The sequence below is a fragment of the Cynocephalus volans genome, chromosome 12 (genome assembly GCF_027409185.1).
Source record: "Cynocephalus volans isolate mCynVol1 chromosome 12, mCynVol1.pri, whole genome shotgun sequence".
Lineage (NCBI taxonomy): Eukaryota > Metazoa > Chordata > Mammalia > Dermoptera > Cynocephalidae > Cynocephalus > Cynocephalus volans.
In genome coordinates, this window is record NC_084471.1 from 73,195,883 (window position 1) to 73,218,753 (window position 22,871).

Sequence of the window (22,871 nt, forward strand, 5' to 3'; positions counted from 1 at the left end):
TAAAACTCCAAAGACTTTGAAACAGACAAGGCTGCCGTTCATGTATTCCTTTAGCAATTATTTACCTAGTCCCTTCTAAGTGCCAGGCGCTGTTAGGAAATTGACAAGACAAACTGACAAGACAATTGACAATCCTCATAGTGTGAGACTGACATTGGGCAGACCCAACATAATGCATAGAATGAAGGTGCCAGTGCAAGGAGCAAGGCACACGCTAACAAGCCTAGTCTGGGCGAATGCGGGAAGGCGGCAGAGAAGTGATCAGCCGGCAGGGACTCGGGAAAGTGGGGAGGAAACATACTGGGCAGGGGTCAGCATGTCCGGGAGAGAGCAGCGCACGCGGGAAGGGGACAGACGACAGGACAGGTGCGAGCGGCGGGACTGGATGCGACTGAAACCGGGGTAAGCCAAGTCTGCAGGGTGGCCCAGGAGCAGAGCTTCATCGGCGGGAGCTGTAAGCAGGACAATGGCGTGGGCCAAGGGACTGGTAAGACAACCTGGTAGAAGAGGGGCGGAGGAGCCGTCAGGAGCTTGCTGAAATTAGCCAGAAGAGAGACTGAAATTAAGGAGTCAGTGACGTTGAAAAAGTCTGTAAAGATAATTCTGAGGTGAAACAACAGATATCAGGACCCTCCGGGGAAGGAGCCGACAGTGGCACACACGATTTATATCGCAGACTCGCGCCAATTACTGAACGAATTATCACGTCACCATCCACAAAGTGAGGGTCTTTAAAGTTAATAACGACCAAGTTTTATTTTTGGATATCGGGACTAAGACATGGGAATATCCCCTACACTCGATGCCCCGCAGAAGGGCAGGAAGAAGCGGGCTCACAAGTTGCTGACACTTCACCCTCCCCGCAGGAGGTACGGCGGGCCACGCAGCCGGGTGTACACTCAACCCACCGCCAAACATACGTACACCCTTTTCAGTATCAGATTACCATAAAGATAAGAGAGCACATGCCGCGCAAACGCTCTCACGTCCAGTCCCCCAAAACATTCTTTTATTGTACTCCGCAACGTAGCCAGTAAGGCGGCGAAAGAAACCACACCAATGTCCACAGGCGGCGCATGCGCACAGCCCGCAGCGTGGGCGGAGGACGGGGCGGGAAGGATGTTTCCCAGAAGCCCCCGCCACTCGCAGCTGCCCTTCCTCCCGCTCACAGGCCGCAAGACGTGACTCCGCCCACCACGCTCCTCCGTCGCAAATGGTGGTTTGCCAGCGCCCCCTTGCGGTCCCGTTGAGCTCTGCGGACGTGCACGCAGGGCCTGAGCAAGCGAGTAGGCAGAGTGTGGCAGGTCCGGTCGCCGCCGTCGTCACCGTAGCGCGCCGACCTGTGGCGGCGCGGCTGAGCAGAGCGGAGAGAGGGAGGGAGAGGAGACGCGCGGGGAGGGGAGGGAGGAGGCCAGACAAGGAGGGGGAGGGGGAGCAGCGGTGGCGCAAGCCGCGCGGAGCAGCGCAGCCCGGGTCCGCTCCTTGCTTCGCCACCGCCTCCCGACCCGGCCAGCAGAGCCGGTGCCCCGGCCCCCCCGGAACACCTCAAAGCGGACGAAGGAGTCCATGTTGGGGAACTTGGCGGTGGAGTGAGGGGGACCTAGGGACCTGCGGTGGGGCCGTCGCGTCGCCAGAGCAAGCGCTTCGACCTCGGCCTGAGGTAAACACGGGCCGACCCCAGGGGTCGATGGGCTTGGGCAGCTGTCGGGGTGGGGAGGGAGTGAGGGGCCGGCGCAGAGCGGAGGATCGGGCCCGGGGCGACGGGAGGGCGGACAAAGTTTCGGAATGTCGCGCGGCCCAGGCGGCGTCCTGCGCTTGGAGGAAAGTTGAAGCTGCCTCTCGAGGCGGGGGGAAGCAGCAGACGGGAGGGCCCCCCTTCCTTCTCGCTTCCCCGAGAGGGAGGCCCCGCTCCGGCCGCCGCCGCTTCACTGTTGGCACCCCGTCCCATTTCCTCCTTGTGGCCTACGCGCCTCCCGCCGCCTTAGCCGGAGAAGCCTGTTCCCCCCCCCCCCGGGTGTGGGGTCCTACGGGGGGTGGGGGAGGCGGCCCGAGAAGGGGCTCCACGCCAGAACCACCACAGACACCCCCCCTCCCTGCAGTGGAAACGTGTCCTGCTGGGCTTCCGGGCGCTTCCGACCCCCGGGTCTGCTTGACTTGGGAGACTTTGCTTTTGTCACTAGCGTCCAAGCCCGCTTGTGAAACCAAACTTTACTAGTGTGACCTCTCCAGTGCTCGAATCGGGAAGAGCCGGCGCTTGTAAGCATCAGCCTTTTTACCCCAACGCCTGAACTTCAAACTATTTTTTAAACTCGCCACCACCTGGGCTGACAACTAAAAGGGCAAGGAGATCTAAACTGACACTAATCAGTCGCCCCTGGTCAGACCCAGGAATTTGGAGCCATTAGAGAGATCTCTTACAGATGGCACGCGGTCTTGCTACTTAACACGTATTTTGAAAATTGTTTTAAAAGCACAGGCCGGATTTAGAGTACATGATTAAAATATTCACAGATTCAAATGTTGAATTTTAAAACACCCCCGATATATTTCTGTACCGTGTTACATGCAGTGTCTAGGAGCTGAGCGTTTTTCATTTTAGATTACATTTTGACTGATATCATACAACCAGTGAACTAAGATACATAAGCAAAACTGATGAGAAAGTTTCTAATATAATGCTTTGGTTAGTAGATGCTGATGTTAAATTAACCCCAATTTGGGAATTTTTCTGAATTTTGGGGAAAGCATAATAATAAATGCATTATCTTCTCATTTTAAAAGAAAAGTTAATTCATGCGTATAAGTGGTTACCTCAGCAGCAGAATCTTGAAGGCATTAAATTCTTGAATAACTATTGGTTTTTGTATTTTGTTGGTAATTGTATTAAAGTGTTGATATGTAATCAGGTCTCTTTCCGTACCGTTGCTTTCTTTTTCTGCTTCTTTGGTAGTTGGCTTAATCATCTCACTGTTTTGCCATTGGTTTGAAGCTGCAGGAAGAAGTTTATGGGACTTTGTTTTAATTGTCGTTATAACTGATTGATTGGGCAGGAGAAATAAAATTTTGAAACTGTCTTTGGATTTCTTTTGTTTTATATCATCCTATTAAAGATAATCTGAATTTATTCATATCGCATTAAGGCAATATGAGTTTTTTAAAAATTAGCAATTCTTATTGTAGCTGCTCTTGAGCTGTAATATCTTTTGGTGCTTGCAAGTATATTAACAATCATTCTGTTGCACATTCAGGTAGTGACTTTTTGCCTGAGAATTTGAGTATACTTTAAGGTTTTGGTGGGGTAAAATTTGAATGTTTCGCTACTGTAAGTATACTCATGTTGTAAGGACGTTCTTCAGTATGTCAAGGGGGAAGAAAACTGTAGACGAAAATGTAAAGTTGTTCCTAAATAGCTACCTGAAAACAAGTGTCGCGAACAAAATTTTAAGGAGACTGTTTTTCCTGTAATATCATCATATGGGAATGGGGCCCGTGGGTTAAGATTGAAACTTCAGGAGTTACTTAGCTTCCCTGTCATCCTTTGGGCACTAACCAGGGCTTAGGCAGTTTTCTTGAAAACGTGTGCTGTTAATCAGCAGAGATAGGATGAATTAGTGAAGTTACATGATGCTGTTGATTTATCAATAGCATCTTTTTAGTAAGAGTGCAGTTTTATACTACAATCAATTTAATACTGAACTTTTCAGGTACATCAGTGCAAGGTAGTTGTCAAATCTTAAAGAGGGTGGCAGACTTAAAAGTAATAAAAAGTCAGCCATAGATACATAGAAAATTACAGTAATTTTCATTGTAACATCCCTTTAGCAAGCTCTGCCATCATCTGCTCTTGTCTTTTAATGATGTAAATTGGATTTTGACTTACCATGCCCAGTAAAATAAACTTAAAACTCAAATTCTTAGTTATATCCTCTGTCCCCAAGAATAGCCTTGCACCTTGTCTTGCATCTGAGTAGTGATAACTGTTAGTATCTCTGAGAAGAGACTTAAAATATGCAATATTATTCTATTGTTGTTCCGACACTCATCTTTGCACTGTATTTTAAAATTTTTTTTAGAGTTATGGCTTTATGATTTTGTAGTACTTAGGCACTTAGAATTTTAATATGAAATGTAAAAACACCACCATCATCTCTCCCTTACAAAATAACTTCCTAAAAAGTCACTGTGATCTTTGTTGACCTACAGTCTTTAACACTCACCAGCCAGAGTTATCCTGATAAAATATGTCAGATCATTTCACTTCTCTTCATAAATGGTTTCCCCTTTTCAGTAGTAGTAAAATTCATTGTACTGACCCTGGTCCAAAAAGTTCTCAGTGACTTCTCTGAGTCTCTTCATCTCTGACTTATCCTCACCCTTTTCCAGTCAGATTTCTACCGTGCTTCTGTGGTCTTTAACTACTTTAATAACAACAGCCCCTCCCCCCACATTTTTTATCCCTTTGTACACCAGATTTATCACTTTCCAGCATACGTTATAATTTACCAACTTAAGTTTATTGTATTTCTTCTTTAATGCAACTTATATGAGAACAGGGTTTGTCAGTTTTGGTCACTGTTTTGTCCCTAGGCACCTGAACAATGCCTGACATGTAGGTACTTAGTAAATAATTAATTGATTAACATTTCAGCCATAAACATAAAAATAGTAATTGTGATTTGAAACTTTGTGCATGTCTGTCTCTTGTGTAAACTGCTAAGTACTTATATCCTTGCATGTGGACCATATTTTCTCAAGACAAGAGTGGTAAAACTATATTGTTAAAAATGTTGTAATTTAGAAGCCTAATAAGACTTATTTTTGATGCTTCCAGAAGCAGAACTAAGATTGTGGTATTGAAAGGGAGAAGAGACAGCAAGAGTGGATCTGGGAAGATTAGTTAGGAGGCTTTTGCAGTAGTCTGGGAGAGATGAGGATAGCTTGAATCAGGAAGAGAATTGTGGAGATGGGCTAAGAGGATGGGATTTGAGATCAACAGGCCTCAGCTGAGTGAAGGTAAGGAGAGAGAAATTTCAAAGATGACTCTTGAGTATACAGCTGGGTTGATGGTGGTACCAAATAAGGACCAAAGTTCTTTTGGTTTTGACACTGGTTTTGAAGTACTGGGGAGCTTTCAGGTGGAAATTTCTGTTGGCAATTAAATATGTGGTTCTAAAATTCACAGGAGGGGTATGGGCTGGAAATAGAAAATTGGAGTCAGCCATATTGGAGTATAGGTAATTAAAACGATACATATGAGTGAAATTGCCTAGGGGAGGGAATATAACTTGAAAAAAAAACATTTGAAAAAAAGTTTGCTGGGAGAATGTGAACTCCCAGAGAATACTGTGAAAGTCAGAATAGTAGGAGGTGAGTGTGGTGTTACAGAAACCAAAGGAAGAGAGTGTTTCAGGGGGAGAGTTGTCAGTAGGGTCAAAGTGTTAATGAGAGTTGAATAAGGTAAGAACTAAAAAATGTTTCGTTGGGCATGACAATATGGAGCTCATTGGCCTTTTGAGTAAGCAGTCCAGTAAGTTTTTTAGATTTAGTTAAGCTTCTGTAATTGCTTAACTAGATCTAAAAGTACTGAGATCAAAGTTTAAGAAATTATCCCACCCACATTACAAAAGAGAGCTAATGTTTATCAAGTATTTACTGTGTCAGCCTCTTTTGCAGACATTACCCAGAAATTTTCATTTGATCGTTTCAGTAGCATTGTAAGATTGAATATATTAGTCCATTTTACAGAAATGAGTCCGAGGCTATAGAGAAGTTAAATGACTTTTTAAGTGTCAGAGTACTTGCTAAGTGTGGACCTGGGTCCATCTGACTCTTTGGCCTTTACTTATTCATTATATCAGTTGCCCTCCCAACCTCCAGATCAGTGCAGTCCAGTAGACATTTCTGCAGTGATGGAAACGTTCTGTTATCTGCACTGCCCAGTACAGTAGCTGATAGTGACAAGTGGCTATTGAACACTTGAAATTTGGCCAGTGCAACTGAGGAACTGAATAGTGGTTACCGTATTGGACAGTGCAGATATAGATCAAAGGTCGTTGAAGATCTCAAATAATAAAGCAAAATCTTATAAAAAGAAGAGGTGAAAATAACATTCATTTGAAAGGACTACTGCTGTGCTTATCTGCTAGTATTAGGTGCTGTAAATGAATTCCCTGGGTAATTTTTTTTTTTTTATAAAACAATCTCAAACTTTCAGAAAAGTTCCAAGTGTGGTACAAAGAACTTTTCCCCCTTGAACCATTTGAGATTAAGTTGTAGATGCAGTCTCATCACCCTAAGCAAGTACAAGAATAGGGACTTCCTGTTATATAACTACAATATAACCATAAAAATTAGGAAATTAACCTTGCTATATTACATCCAACCTCAGACCTCATTCAGGTTTTGCCAGTTTCCACACTAATTTCTGCCATAACAAAAGGATACAGTTCAGAATTCCGTGTTGCATTTAATTATAATGTCTTTTTAGGCTCCTTTAACCTACAGCAATCTCTGTCTTATCTTGATTTTCATGACTTTGATACTTTTTTAAGGACTACAGGTTGGTTATGTTGTAAAAATGTCTCTCAGTTTGGGTTTGCTTGATGTTTCCCTGTGGTGAGATTCAGATTGTTTTTTGACAGTAATGATGTGTTCTCATTGCATCCTATCAGATGGCATACAGTTTCTGTTTGTCCCATTCATTACTGGTGATATGTGCTTTGATTACTTAAGGTGATGTCTTCTAGGCTTCTTCACTGTAAAGTTATTTTTTTCTCCCTTAGTAATTAATATGTATTTTGTGGGGAGGTATTTTGAGACTGTAAAACTAGCCCATTTCTTAACAAACTTGCTAATTATTTATTCTCAAATTGTCCCTGCTTTGGCCATTGAAAACCCTTCAAGTTAGATTCTTTCTTTTGACTTGCTCTGAATGCTTCTTTACTTTTTGGTGCAAGAATATGTTCCAAGCTCACCTTTTACTTTCCTTGCCACAGCTGTGGAATCAACCATTCCTCCAAAGGGTAGTTTCTTTTAGTGAAGAGAGGTATTTAGAAACCAAGATTTGGGTGCTATATTTATTTTTATTTCTATTCTGTATATGAGGGTACTTCAAAAAGTTCATGAAGAGATTTGTATTATCTTTCAATTCTATTTTTCCACAAACTTTTAAAAGTACCTTTGTATAGAAAACCATAAATTTGTACCAGTTTCTCCAGTTTCAATCCACAGGGTTTGTTCTAGTTTTCTCCCTTTCCAAATTTGTAACTTCCTTCTCTTATAAGGAGAAACCTGGCTCCCATTATCCTTACTATATTTACTTATTTGATCAATCCCCTGTATGTAGCCAATTTCCCATTGTCATTGCTGCTCCCTCTCCCACTTTGCGTAACTTTTTTATTCAGGCTGTAGGTACTGTGCTGGGATGTAGCCCTCACTCCACACTTTTCAGATACCTTATACTGAGGATCTTACCATTCTGATTATGCTCCAGTACCTTACTCTGGGCTCTCTCACTGACCCTAACATGGCTTGCTCACTGTCTTGGGTTCTAAAACCTCCAGTCAGGACAGCAGCATACAGACATATTCTTTTAAAGACTATATTTATTCCTTTTCGTAAAAGTTTATTACATAAGAAATTTTTGTGAAAACAGTGATCACATATGCTCTCAACTTTATTTAAACCCTCTCGAGACTCCCACATCTTTGTTACAGATAAGACTAAACTTCTTCCTTATTTTCTCTTTCACTCTAGAATTCTCAAATGTATTCTTAGGGGTGTCTTTTTATCATAATTTTGACAGTAAGGTAAAAATTACTTCAGGTTTTCAGGAGTTTTTTCTATGTAGGTTTATGAGACACCTGGCTTTGAGTTCCAGTTGTTCCATTTACTGATTGTCACCTTTTATAGGTGACTTAATAAGCATCTCAGGTTCCTCGCCTATTTTAGTTTTTAGGCAGCGTTTACCTAGGTCCAGTGGTAATGGCAGCTAACTCCATCTCTATTTCCATACCCCACTTAAGTTAGTTCTGGTTAGTGAGGTGATTTTCAAGCCTTTTTAATGCAATGTTCTGGTGTTCAGTGTTGATGGTGTTTTAATTTTTTTTTAATGTACCATGGTGTGGTATTTTGAGGATTAAATGTAGAAAGGTATGCCAGAGTATTTAGTTCATTGCCTGATATAAAGTAGGCTATCTCTCTACCCACAATCCTGTGCTCCAGGTTTGTTGATATGTATTTGTCTGTGAGGGCTGTGGGTGAAACGTGGTCCATGCCCTTGGGGAGGTTAGTACTAATTAGGCCTTCTTTATTGATATCCAGTGTTCTTTCCATTTTCTCCTAACTAATTTTCCATACTTTCCTTTCTTTAACCCCCTTTCTGCTGCTGCATTAACTTCAAAACCCGCATTTAAACATCTCAGAAACCACTTTCAAAATAGATAAATTGGAGAGAAGTAGACTTTTCCTTAGTGATTCTCTGCTTTTTACAAAACAATTTAAGTTCTAGCTTGGATGAAAGTCCTTTTAAGTCCCTTTACATTCTGGCCCATAATTATGTCTTTGCCCTTACCTCCTGTTGCTTTCCTAAATGAATTCTTTCTGACTAAATTAATCCTGAAAAATTCCTTAAAACCCTTTTGTATTACCTCTCTGTACTTTTTTTTTTTTCCTCTCTCTTTTTTTCTCTCTCAGTCAGCAGTTCACTCTTTTCTGAATTTCTTGGGAAATCCTTGCCTGTATCTCACATTTGGTGCTTAGCATATGCTATCTTGTTCATCTTCTGTATCTTATTTCTCCAACTCTACCCTTTCTGTCTGGAAGGGGTATAGTATCTTAATCTGTCTTTATATTCTGTTGCCAGGCTCAGTATCCTGAGCAAGTAAACAAAAATAGAAATATAAATATTAAAGAGAACAGCCAAGGCAACTCTGCTTTGAAAATTCTCTGGGATCACTGAAACAGCTTACAGATGATATATGATCTTTTAATGTAAATATGCTTGTAACATTATTTTGTATGCCCAGATGGCCTATCAAGAAGGCCAGTTTTTGTAAACTACTGTTCTAATGGGGAATAAATATTGATAACTTCAAGAAAATTTGTAAGCTATCATTCATCTGAAAATCTTTTAAGAAAAGTCTTCAGATAGGACAGCTTTAGTGCAATAGGCCATATTTCCTTAGGAACTATTGTGTGTCCAGTTACTTAGACATCAGCATGAGTAATATGAGGGAGCTGCAAGAAACAAAATGTTTTATTGTTTCAAAACTGCTGCCAAAGTAGGTGAAATTAAAACTGAATGGAGGGGAAGTAAATCCAATTAAGCCCTTAAAAGAAGTTTAAAATACATTTTATATTAACATAGATAGCTACTCCAAGTTTCTTTGATCATTGTTTGTGTGGCAAATCTTTTTCCATACTTTTAACCTAGCTATGTCTTTATATTTAAGGTGAGTTTCATGTACACAGGCATATAATTCAGTCTTTTTAAAAAAAATCCAGTTCGATTCAATCTTTTAATTGGTGCGTCAAGATTATTTACATTTAATATAATTATTAATATATGCTCCTCTGTTCCCTATTTCCTGCTTTTTTTTAGGATTATGTGTATATCTTAGTAGTCTGCTTTAAATTTATCTATTGGCTTTGGACTCATTTCTTTGTATTATATTTTAGTGGTTGCATTAGGGCTTCCCAGTCCAGTTGAGTAGCCAGTAGCTACATTATGTGACTTTTGAGCACTAGAAATGTGGCTAGTTTGAATTGATATGTGCTGTAAGTGTAAAATACACACCAGATTTCACAAAAAGAATGTAAAATATCTCATTTATTAATTTTTTTATTGATTAATGTTGAAATGATAATATTTTGGACATATTGAGTTAATAAATTTTACTAAATTGATTTAATCTGTTTATCTCTTTTAATGTGGCTTTTAGAAAATTTAAAATTACATATGTGGTTTGCATTATAATGGAAATTAGACAGCGCTGCTCTAGGGATTACAATATATATACCTAAATGTTTATAGTCTACTTAGAGGTAACATTTTATCTCTTAAAGTAAATGTAGCAGCCCTACAATTTTCCCAGTGACCATTATGGAATGAATAGTTGTCACATGTATTCATATAAAAACCTCACCAATTATGTAATTTTTGCTTTCGGTAGTCATACGTATTTTTTTTTTTTTTTTTTCTTTCGTGACCGGCGCTCAGCCAGGGAGTGCACCGGTCATTCCTATATAGGATCCGAACCCGCGGCGGGAGCGTCGCTGCTCTGCTAGCGCAGCACGCTACCGAGTGCGCCACGGGCTCAGCCCAGTCATACGTATTTTTAAAAACTTAGGAAAAAATAGTCTTTTATAATCAGCTATTTACTATTTATCTTGTTCTTTATTAATGAAATTCCAAATTATCTCTGGTAGCATTTCTGTTCATCCTGATGAACTTCCTTTAGCATATCTTTTAAACTAGGTCTTCTGGTGCTAAAATCTAGTTTTTCTTGGCTGAAAAAGTGTTTAAACTTTCATTTTTGATGAATTTCTTCTTGAGTCATAGATCCTGGGTTAACAGTTCTTTTCTTGTGGCATTTAAAGCTATACCACTGTCTTCTGGACTCCATTGTTTCTGATGAGAAATTTGCAGTAATTGAATCAATAAATTCTCCAGTATGTCATGTTTCTCTATCCACTTTAAAGATTTTTTTCCTTTGTCTTTGACTTTCCATTGTTGGCCGTGATTCATCTGGCCATGTTTTATATTTGCATCTATCCTATTTGGTGTTCTCCGAGTTTTGTGAATTTCTAAATGTGTGCCTTTCTCCAAGTTTGGGAGGTTTTGGACATTATTTCTTCAAAAAATTTTTTTCTCTACCATTTTTTTTCTCTCCTTCTGGAACTGAAATGATATAAATAGAATTTTCAGTGTCCACAAGACCCTCTTTTTGTTTCTTCCCAGTCTTTTATTTCTCTGTTCTTCAGATTTGATCATTTCTGTTGATTCAGCATCATATTCACTGTCTCATTTCTTTGCATTTCTGTCCTGTTATTGAGCCCTTATTTCAGATATTGTATTTTTTAGTTCCAAATTTTTTTCTTCTTTTTTTATAGTTACTAATTTCTCTGCTGGGAACTTCTATCTTTTTATTTATTTCAGAAGAGTTTTGTTTTTGTCCATGGAGTGAGTATAGTTATAATAGCTGTTTAAAGTCCTTGAAAATTCCAGTATATGGGTTATCTTGGGGTTGGCAGTTATTGATTATTTTTTCCTTTGAGAATTGGTCACATTTCCTGGTTCTTTGTATGTCAAGTAATTTTGGACTGTATCCTGGACAATGCTGTGTTGTATTAGACTCTGGGTCCTATGATAATTCTCTGGAGACTGTCATCTTGTTTTGTTTTAGCAGTCAGCCAGCCCCATTAGGTTCAGACTGTAAATTTTGTCTTGCCTTTTGGAAGTGAGAGTTCCAGCCTCAGTTCAGTTTTCAAAGCCTTCGAAAAGCCTTTGCTGTGCTGCACTGGGTCTGTCCTATGTTTGCCGAATGCTTACATAGCTCAGCTAGGTCTTGTGTAGGTTGATTTAGAGAATTAGGGAATACCCTTGATCAGACTCTTTCCAGGATTTTCACCCCACTTTCCTGCCTGCAGGGTCCCCTTTTCTTGATTCAGTTGGCTTGAAACTCCCAGAAAAAAATGGGGTTTCTTTCAGGCTCTTAGCCACCTATGCCACTGCTACCACATAGCTATCCTCAGGACAAAGACACACACAAAAAAGATGAAAAATAGAACAGGAAAACTTAGTACAGTTCAATTCTGTACATTTTTACTCCCACATTCCACCTGCTTTTATTTACTTTTCAGAGTACTTAGGTAAGTTGCTTTTAGTATTTTGTCCATATTTTTGAGATAGGCTGTAGTGGGCCTACTTCATCTTGTTATCCTAAAGTATATCTGAAAATAAAACTTGAATTAAACATTTATAAAACTTGAGACATTTGAAAATCAATGTACTAGGGGGAACATACCCCAAATTTTCAGACTAGTAGCCCATGCACAGCCCAGAGTTTGTAACTAGAATAACTGGGGGAAATGAGATTTAAAAAGAGAACACGTTCACTGAGGATAGGTGATACCATTTATCTGTCAGAAAATGGGATAATGGTGTTGGGGGGAGGTCGGGCAGGAATTTCAGGGTTTTAAGGTGCTGGTTTGTTTAGGGATTGTTTTGATAAAACTTTAAGGAACTTGGTTTAATATCAGGGTTATTTCTTTTGCATGGGTTCCTAAGACTTTTCTCTAAGTGTTCACATCATATCGCTATTAGTGAAGACTAGCTGAGTCATGGCATACATAGCAGAAGACTGACCAGTTAGAAATTTCACTTGAAAAGGTAGTTAGCAATTTGTAGCATTTGTAATAAGATTACATTTAGGAGAGAATCCCAATATTACTTGATCTCTAAAAGCATTATCATGGTCTGAGTTGTTTTCTTCTAAAAATTGAATATTAGTATACATTATTTGACAGTATTTCTTTATTTTGTTAACTTATAAATGACTGGACCCCCCCCCCCTCTTTTTTAAATCTAAGACTTTCACAACTGGTGTTTTACCAATATCAGTTTTTCCTTTAGTGTGTTTTGGGGAGTGGGAATACTGGTGGTATATTGGAAGATGGTGGAGCAGGACTGTCTTGATCCAGTTATTCTACTTCCAGGTTCTTTGTACTACAAGGGCTTGAAAATCGCTATTAAATAAAGCTAATTTAGGGAATGGAGCATAGACGTGGAGTTAGCTGCCATTACCACTAGACTTAGGTAAATGTTACTTAAATACCATAAGGAGGTGGTGTTCAGGGGAGTTGTTGGATGACTTATAATACTTATAGAGGTCTTCATGTCCATGTTAGAGAGGCAGTGTAGTGTCATATCTTGTCAAGAGCACAGTGGAACCAGATTGCCTAGATTTTAGTCCCAGCTCCACCACTTGCTAGGTGTGTTTCTACTATAAAATGAGGGTAATGACAGTATCACTGTAAAATGAAGTTAATCTGTCAGGATCATAGCAATTTAGAACTATGCCTGGCAAAAATATACATGCTGTGGTGGTTAAATGTATATAAGAATACTTCACAAAGTTCATGGGAAAATAGAATTAGAGGATAATATGAATCTTTCTATGAACTTTTTGAAGACCCTTGTATGTAAATAATTCATTTGAGGCTGTTGTTTATTGGACATTCATTTGAAGGCATGCTGCTTGTTCCTGGTAATACAGTGATAAATAGGACAAGTACCAACTTAACAGTTTTGCATTCATTTGAATCATTAAGAGTGTTACCACTTCTTGTTGTTTGAATACTTTTCATTTTGTAACTTGGATTAATATTTGTATTATTTCCTGGCAAAGGGCCAGTGGGTTCCAATCCTTCTACTTACCTTTTACCAAGGCTTTTGTGACCTTGGGCAAGTTAATTAATTTATTTTATTGTATGTAAAGTGGAGATACTTCCTTCAGAAGATACTATAAGAATTAAATGGGATAATCTATGACTTGTTAGAAAGCAGTAGCTAAAAATAATATGAAAAGCTTACCCAAAAGTCCAAGTCATAGGTACTTGTATCATTTGTAGTATGATTACATTCAGAAAAGAATCACAATATCTAGCTATGTCTGATGTTAATGTCAAAGTGTGGTTTTTTTTGGGTATTTTGTTTGTTTGTTTGCATAATATGTAATATAACTTACATCTGGGTTAAAATGGTAATAGTAACATTCTAATACAGTAGGATTAGGTTTATGGAGTAGGATATGAATGTGAAATGGGAGTAGAATTATGAATATGAAATGCTTCTGTAAATTAGGTGTGAGATATTCATTGGAGGACACATTAATGTGTGTCTGTGTGTAACATAATAAAATTGTGTTTATCTTTATCTGATATAACTACCTAGGAGGAATTTGTGTTTAAGAAATTCAAATAATGGGAATAGCTAGAGTAAAGAGAGGATGCAAAATAGTAGTTTTACTATAGCAACTTGTACCAATTTGTAAAGGATTTGTATGAAGAAATTGACCATTTCTCAAGGAACTGGTCAAAGAGTAACATTTAGTATTTGTGCAAAAGGCTAATTTATGGAGTTGAAACTCTATAATGTAAATTTTTTAAAAATCTTGCTTACACAGAACAGTAAAATTTCAGAAGCCATGATTTTGACATTGTCCCATTTTTCCTACTGTAGATGAAATCCATTCCCATTCCTGTGAAACAAGCATTTGTGTGTGGTCATTTATTTTCACTAATTCCCCTCCTTTAATTCCTAGGGTTTTACTATGGTTTGAACGTTTGTGTCCCTTCCACAATTCATGTTGAAGCTAAATCCCCAATGCAACAGTATTAAAGAGGTGGGGTCTTTAGGAGGTGATTAGGCCATGAGTTCTCTGTGCTCCTTGATGGAATTAGTGTCTTCTAAAAGGGCTGGAGGAAACTAGGGCAAAAACTTCTGTCCCTTCCCTCCCGTGATGATACAACAGCAAAGCACCGCTGTGGAAGAAGGAACTGCCCCCTCACCAGATGCCAAATCTGCCAGCCCCTTGATCTTCGACTTCCCACTCTCTCGAACTGTGAGAAATAAATGTCTGTTATTTATAAATTACCCAGTCTCAGGTGTTTTGTTATAGCAGGACAAACAAAGATAGATTCATTTATTCACAAGTGTTTTCTGTGCCCTACATAATTTTCCCATCTTTTTTGGGAGATGGGTGGATGGATAGGTATTGCCATTTCAGCTCAGAAGTCTTTGCATGGTAGACTAAAGATTAAATTAAAGTTATAGAATTTCCAGTCAGGATGGCAGAGTAGATGGTCCCCAGTGTCACTCTCTCCTGCAAGTCAACAAATTTACAACTATTAAAAAGCAACAACAGCCAAGCTTGGGGCTGCTAGAGCTCAGGGGAAGAGGAGGAGGGAACCTATGGACTTCATGAAGGCAGGAAAAGCCACAATGAGAGAAAGACAGGATTGGTCCCACCATTTCAAGACCCAGCTGCTTCAGAGCTGGAGCTGGTGAGCACATGGAGCAAGAGCTGGCAAAAGCTGCACCTGTGCCCTTCGGATGGAGTTGCTTGGAGGCAGCAGGGGAGGAGAGGGCCTTAGTGGCCCCCAGGCCAGCAAGACCACTAACAGGGTTCCCACGGACCCACACAGGAGTGAGGAGTCACTCAGAGGCCAGTGAGTCATCGCAAGTGACCGGCACATGGCCTATCCCATGGGAAGTGTTTGGAGTTTGGGAGGTTGGGGAGATGGGCCCACCAGGGGAACATTGGGGCACAGCGTGGACAGCTGATCGGCTCTCCAGTCAGCACAGGCCCACTCAGAGTAGTCAGGAGTATAGAACTGCAGGGGGTACAGTTTGCTGTAGGGACTCAGGCCCAGACCAGAGTTTCCACACAACCCAGGTGTACCGGACCCTCACAAGACCCGCAAGTGCTTACAAGGTCAACAATTAAAACTTGAGCTGCACAAAAAGCCTTCCCCAGAGGATCGGCAGCAAAGCAGCACTTTAGTTCAACCACAGGGTTCAAGTGCTGGTCCCCACAGGAAGTTCCCCCATTTTAGAAGTAAGCAAAGGACAACAAATGAGTTCCAGTGCAGAGTTTAAGTGGTGGGAACAGCGAATAATCCAACACAGAACTGAAAGGAAAAACAAAATCCCCACAGACCGGAGACAAAGTTTGATATTAACTAGTAAAGGTTTAATACCACCGAAGAATACGTATAAAACCTAGAAGGACCAGAAGTCCCCTGGGCTCCCAAGCCTCAGCCATGCTCCCCCCATGACCACATCCAGACCAGCGACAACCACCAGGGCACCGCTGGAAGTGCCCCAGGCTCCTGAGCTGGGGCAGCGGGGGGCTGAGGGCCTCAGCCACACCATCCCAACATCCACACCCAGCCCAGTGATGACCACCAAGACATCACCAAAAATGCCCTGGGTTTTTGAGCTGGGGTGGTGGGGGGCCAAAGGCTTCAGCTACACCCCCCTGTCATCTGTATCAAGCCCAGCATTGACCAAACCACTGCTGGAAGTCTCCTGGTCTCTCCTGCCAGAATGAGGGGGGTGCCACAGGCCTTGATCACATCCCCCTCCATCTTCCTCCTCCCACCCTATTTCACACCCCCACCCCAAATACTCCAGAACAACATTTTAGAATGTGGAATAAATAAATAAATGAATTAATTAATTAATTAATTAAAAAAATATACAGTTGACAGTTTTCCTGTTTGGCTTGGTTAGAAGAAAAGGATTAAAAAGTTACCAGGTCTTCCTCTACTTCCATACACCATCCAGGAAGTCTTTCTTCCTTTGCTGTTCTGCTTCTCAGATGTGAGGGGACAGTGCTGTTGATCCCAAATGCTCCTGTAGACTTCTTGAGAGGTTTGGTTGTGAATGAGGCTGTAACATTTTACTATTCTTTTGCTTTTGTTTCTAATATGCATAAGGCTTAATCTTCTAAATGAAAAGTCTACTTTTCACACATATAAGTCTTCCCTTCAAGGTGTTGAGGAATTGCTGATGGAAAAAACCAAAAAATGTAAAAGCTTTAGGTTTGACTTTACCATTTAAACAATTATGTCATTATACTTTAATAAATGAGGATGAGAATCTCAAGGATAAATGAAGATTGCATTATCAACTTTCTATTCCCTCCTCCATACCTTAAATGGGTGGTGCTATTAGAGAAGAATTGCATAATTATATTGAAATTATTGGAGGACATATAACATGCTGCTGTTCTATAAAGAAATAGTGGAATCATGTCATATATTATGATTTCTTTACCAAACTTATGGTAAATGATCCGGATCCATAGAAGGCACTCATTTTTCTTTTTTTAAGTACTGGGTCATAAATATATTTTTCTCATAGAGTGGATAACTGTTGCATAAGAGGGTAACCTTGATTGGGAGTCAGCTTTAGTGGATATCTTCACCCACACAATGAAAACTGACCAGGTCATACGATCAGTGGGGTATTGGAACTGTGCTGTTTTTACAACTCTGCCTTAGAGTTTAGAGAGGTGGTTAAATTGTGCCTGTTATTTTTAATGTCTTTATCTCCACAGGTTATATAGATAATGTGTTCTATCTCACACCTTTCAGTGCTATAGAAATGCAGAAACGAGAGAGAGAAAATTCAAACAATTCCTCTCAAGCTCACCTATGGCAATATAATTTGAGTGGCCTCTATGTACTGGTGATAGAACCATTGAAAAGACTGAGACCATAAAGTTGTTAGGAAAAAAAGTACTTCTGTTGAAAATGTTAACAATTTATATTCTAGTTTATAATTGTCCTTTCATGTTAGTGTTTTTTTCTTTAATTTTAAATTTTATTGTTACTGTACGGTAAAGTTGACACCTTTTGGGTTTATAGTTCTCTGGATTTTGATACATGTATAAGTTTGTATCAAGTATTCATAATGTTCCATTACCCCCCAAAACTCCCTTGTGCTATCTTTGTAGTTGCACTTTCTCCCAACCCAGGTGATTGCTGACAAGTTAGTTTTGACCTTTCAAAAATGTCATGTAAATGCAGTTGTATATAGTATGTTGCCTTTTGAAACTAACTTCTTTCACTGAGTATAATCCCTTTAAGATTTATACAAGTTTTAGAATGAAATACTAGTTCATTCCTTTTTATTGCTGAATAGTATACCATTGTATGGTTGTATGGTTGAACTTACCATAGTTTGGTTAGTTTGATGAAGAGCGGTATATAAATTTGTTCTTTTCTTGTACTGTTTTGTCTCATTTTGGTATCAAGGTGATGCTGGACTCAAAATGAGTTGGCAGGTGCTCCTCTTCCATTTTCTGGAAGCAATTGTGTTGGTTTGGTATTTTTTCTTCTTTAAATATTTAGTAGAATTCACCAGGGAAATTATCTGGGCTTGGAGATTTCTTTTTTGGAAAGTTTTTAACTACGAATCCAATTTCTTTAAATAGTTCTAGGGCTATTCCAGTTATCTACTTAATCAAAAAACTGCTATGGAGATTGTTGATATTTTTGTTTTGACAGGCAGTTGATTGAGTTGGGTTCAGGTCACAAGTTCCAACCAGCTTTCTGTAGATTGTAGTTTTAATCTCAGTTTTGTTTTCAAAACTTTTACAGTACTTTTTGGATTTTTTGTGTGTGTGCACTACCTAGCAGCCAGTCCATGACCTATATGGGGGTTTAGTTTCATATTTTAGTTTTCAGAGTGTGTGGTAGGTATGCTGCTCTATGTGTCATCTTCAAAAAGTTCATGAAAAGATTCGTATTATCTTTTAATTCTATGTTTCCATGAACTTTTTGAAGTACCCTTGTATGTGCAGTTCAGTGTTGAGCTAGGAGTTCATAAACAGCTTACTGTTACTTTCTCAAGCTCTTTCCTCTCTGTTGTGTCTATGGTATTTTCTAGACCCCTGGGACCCTATTTTCTGTTCTCTGGCCAGAAAGCTTGGTCTGGGATTGGGGTGGAAGATCCTGTATTAATAGTAGAGATAATAAGTACATAAGCACAGATTTGCCTGACTCTAGTGCCCAAGTCATTAATCATTGAAGTATACCACTCAGAGTGCCTTACTGAATGCCCCCTCTTTTTAAAATCAAATTTTGTTGGATAGAAGGTTGAATTTGGGGACCGTTTGTCTTGGATAGAAGATTGGAGATAAAGGTTAAAGAGGAGTAGACTGCCTGAGAGAGGTTGCTGGAATTACTGTGGATTCTCTGAGGACCTTAGCCATACAAACATACTTAGTATTTAGCAGTTTCATTGTGCTTTGTTAATTTCCTCATGGCCATTTATATTTCCCTCTTCTTTATTTGTACCCAAAGAGTCTTGTTTCTACTTTTTGGACAAAATATTAGTAGGAGACTTAATCAATTTAGTTGTTATTCAGAAATGTTGATTTATCTTTTTCAGTGCTTTGTTTGCGTTTTCTGCCTTTGTCTTTCGCTTTAGTCTAGAAAATGGTCAAGCAACAATGTTATTACCCTTCCCTATTTCTCTGTTCTTTCTAGCAGTAACAATAATGATCATGATAGTAGTCATTTATTGCATGGTGGTGGAGTTGAGATTTGACTCTAGGCCTTTTGTACTCTAAAGTATGCAGTATTAACCAGGATGTGTATATCTTTAGATACCATGGGTTTGCTTGCAAGACAGTAAGAGGAAGCAAGGAGAGGGAGTTTTGAAGTGAACTGGAAAGGAAAGGAGTTCTATTTTGTATCAAATGGAGAGAAATAGACTTTGGATGGAAAAAAAAAAGGTGGAGAGAAGGAAAGAAGGGTAGCAATTTGAAACTGAACCAGACTAGGCTAAAAAGCTTAGTTTATATTATTAGGAACCTCTGGTTCCTTCTCTGATTCTTTGATGCTTGAGGTGTCTCAGCAACTGTTACTGTAAAACATACAATCTCAGCATCCCAAATATAACTTGGAACAATGTTTTCCATAGCTGTGCGGGCTATTTAAATTTAAATTAATTAAAACTTCAGTAAAATTGAAAATTTGGCTTCTTACACTAACCACATTTCATGTGCTTGATAGAATAATTCCCTATTGGGCAGCAGTGTCCTAAAGAATTGAAATGTCTTGATACACTACTGTTATTATTTGAATGCACTGTAACGGCTGGCCTAGGACTCTTCCTTCCATGTATTCCAGGGTTTCCGTGGGAAAAAGAGTTTTGAGTTCCTAAAAACTGACTAGGATCAGTGCTTTTTGTCATTCCAAGTATCAAATTTTAATGGCATCTTATATGATAAATATAGGGAAATATAAGGAAGCAGCTGTGTAACTTCTAAAAATTTGGAATGCTTAACCAGTTTATTAAGCAGATTTTTAACATAAGGAAGGGCAGTCTGTAACTTGATTGATATCTCTTAATTTCTCAGTGATAAAGTGTTACATGTGTACCTTATTTTATGAGTCTTAAAATAGGAGGCAGTATTTGTTCTAGAATATTATAAATTATAATTTATATAAAATATAAACAGTATTCTTAAGGAAATATAGAGCTATATAAAAGGATAGTATATTATATCTTCTGAAATTTTCTTAGGTTTTTAAAATATTGGGTTAATTGTCAAATTGACATTTTATCACATTGGATTAACTTCAACTTAAATCCTTTTTTATTTTCAGATATTTAGAATAATGGGCAAGATACTATAGAGAAAATTCAAAATTAAATTCTGACTAATTTGTAAAATGCCTCTGTGACTAAATGTGCTTATCTCCCAGGGCCCCGCAGAACTCAGCTTTGCTAATAATAATCAACTGCTTGCAGGCATTTCTGCTTCTGTAATCTTGCTAGCGCCTTGCTAGCCTTTCTAATTTTGCCTGTTTGCCTAAGTCACATGGGTGGGAAAGAACTAAAATCAACAGCCGTTTGTCTAAGATATAAGTTTAAACCTAAACTTATAGCCTATAAAAACCCTGTCAAACTCATGTTCAGGGTCCCAGGATTTTAGAATGAAAGTTCACCTGGGTCCCGCACATAATAAACTTTCTGACTCTCCGACCTTCTGAGTGTCTGGATCCTTTCTTGCCGAGTTTGTTCCACAACAATAGTATGGTGTGAATTTCCCCAAATAACATATACACAATTATGGATCATATAGAAGCACAGTATGACTCTAAAATCAACTATGTAGAGAAGTTGTCTGGAGCACTGCTTCTTAGGCTTTAATGTTAAATTAAAGAATTACGTACAGATCTTGGTGTACCTGGCCCCCGCAAGATGGCAGTAAGCTTGCCTCCCTGTGGTGGCACCACCTCTCTCGATATAGTTGCTGTCTGCCCCATATTTCTCCTCCCCTCTTCACCTCACCCTCCTCCTTGTTTTGAATAAACTTTATTGACTACTCTGAATTGCCTACTACCATCACCAGGCTCCTTCTGGTGACTTTTAGGGCTGTTTTTCTTGAACCTGGCAACCAGTTCATCTCATTTCTGTTTGGTTAGCTCATAGCTATCTCCTGCCGGCCCATGACAATGCCATTTGCCTGTTTGCTGGGTGGTGGCCAGACTAGGCCCAACCCACAGTCTCCAGTACTCCCCAGTGCCCGTGGGGAGAGCAGTGGAGAAGGCTGTCCTGAAGCACTGCTAGCAGCTAGTGCTGCGTGACCCGGCAGGTGGCTGGAGGGGAAGGAGAGTGAGCCCTTGTCCAGAGAGGATGCGTGCTGCTGTCTCCCACCCCTCTTGACACCATGTTGCTGGCCCGTCGCAGAATGCTCCAAAGCCAGGCGGAGATGGCCTCAGTGCTGGAGTATTGCCTCTACCAGCTGCTTTATGATGGGGTGCACTTCATGATGGAGTGTGACATGGGCCAGGACTGGTTTCATGACAGACTTCTGATCAAGGTGCAGAATAGATGGTACCCAGTGTCACCCTCTCACATAGTCAACCAATTTATAACTATTAAAATGCAATGACGGCAGGGCTGCTAGAGTTAAGGGGAATAGGAAGGGAGACATACAGACTTCATGAAGACCGGAAAAGCCACGATGAGAGAAAGCACCACTCCAACTATTTCAAGCCCCAGTGAGCACACAGAACAAGAGCTGGCCAAAGCTGCTTCTATGCCCTTTGTGTGAAGTTGCAGGGGAGAAGAGGGCCTTGGTGGCCCCCAGGCCAGCAAGACCACTAACAGGTTTCCTGTTAGTGAAACATAGGAGTGAGGGGCCATACATGGGAGCGAGGGGCCATATACAACTGAAAAGAGGAGCCACTCAGAGACTGGTGATTAATCGCTAGGGACCGGCATGTCTTATCCCATCAGAAGTGTTTGGAGTGCAGGGGTTGGGAGAGATGGGCCCACGAGGGGGAACATTGGGGCACAGCATGGATAGCTGATCTGCCCTCAGGTCAGCACAGGCCCACTTAGAGTAGACTGGTTGGGAATATAGAACTGCAGGGGGTGCAGTCTGCTGAAAAGACTCAGGCCCAGACTAGAGTTTCCACACAACCCAGGTATTCCAGACCTCACAAGACCTGGAAGTGCTTACAGGGTCAACAATGAAGACCTGAGCTGCACAAAAGGCCTTCCCCAGAGAATAAGCAGCAAAGCAGCAATTTAGCTCAACAAGTGTGAAAGAAAAAAAAAAAAAAAAAAACCCAGAGATCAGAGACAAATTTCTGATATTAACTAGTAAAGGTCTAACACCAGCAAAGAATGCCTATAAAATGTAGAAGGACCAGAAGCCCCCTGGGCTCCCAAGCCTGGGAGGTGGAGGGCCAAGGGCCTTAGCCATGCCCCTCCCCCCAACATTTGCATCCAGCCCAATGACAACCACCAAGCAGCTGCTGGAAACACCCCAGGCTCCCAAGCCAGGGCGGTAGGAGGCCGAGGGCCTCAGTCATGACCCCCTGAAGTCTGCATCCCGTCCAGTGATGACCACTGAGCTGCCACTGGAAGCACCCTGGGCTCCCAAGCCAGGGCAGTGAGAGGCCGCAGGCCTCAGCCATGCCTTCACAACGTCTGCATCCAGCCCACCTACGACCAAACCACTACCAGAAGTGCCCCAGGTTCCCCTGCCAGAATGAGGGGGTGCCTCAGGCCTCAACCACACACCCCCTTCCACCCTATCTCCCTCCTTTTTCCCCCTCCCCCCAACTGCTCCACAACAGCATCTTAACATGTAAAAAAAAAAAAAAATTTAATCAGTTATGTACAGATCTTCATAAAATGCAGATTCTGATTCACTAGGTATGGAGTGGTGCCTGAGATATCCTGCATTTGTAACAAGTTCCTAGGTGATATTGATGCTGCCCTTCTGCATGAATAGCAAGGAGAGTAACCTATGACTATCTGAACTTTTTTTGTA

General features: G+C 40.5%; 1 protein-coding gene across 1 annotated transcript in view; it reads left to right on the forward strand.

The window, feature by feature from the left end:
• Positions 1–1,420: 1,420 nt before the first annotated feature.
• Positions 1,421–22,871, forward strand: part of SCAF11 (SR-related CTD associated factor 11) — a 64,883-nt gene continuing 43,432 nt past the window's right edge. Inside the window, exon 1 of the mRNA XM_063075022.1 lies at positions 1,421–1,660. The gene's annotated coding sequence lies outside the window, so the exon portion shown is untranslated. The remainder of the gene's footprint in view (positions 1,661–22,871) is intronic.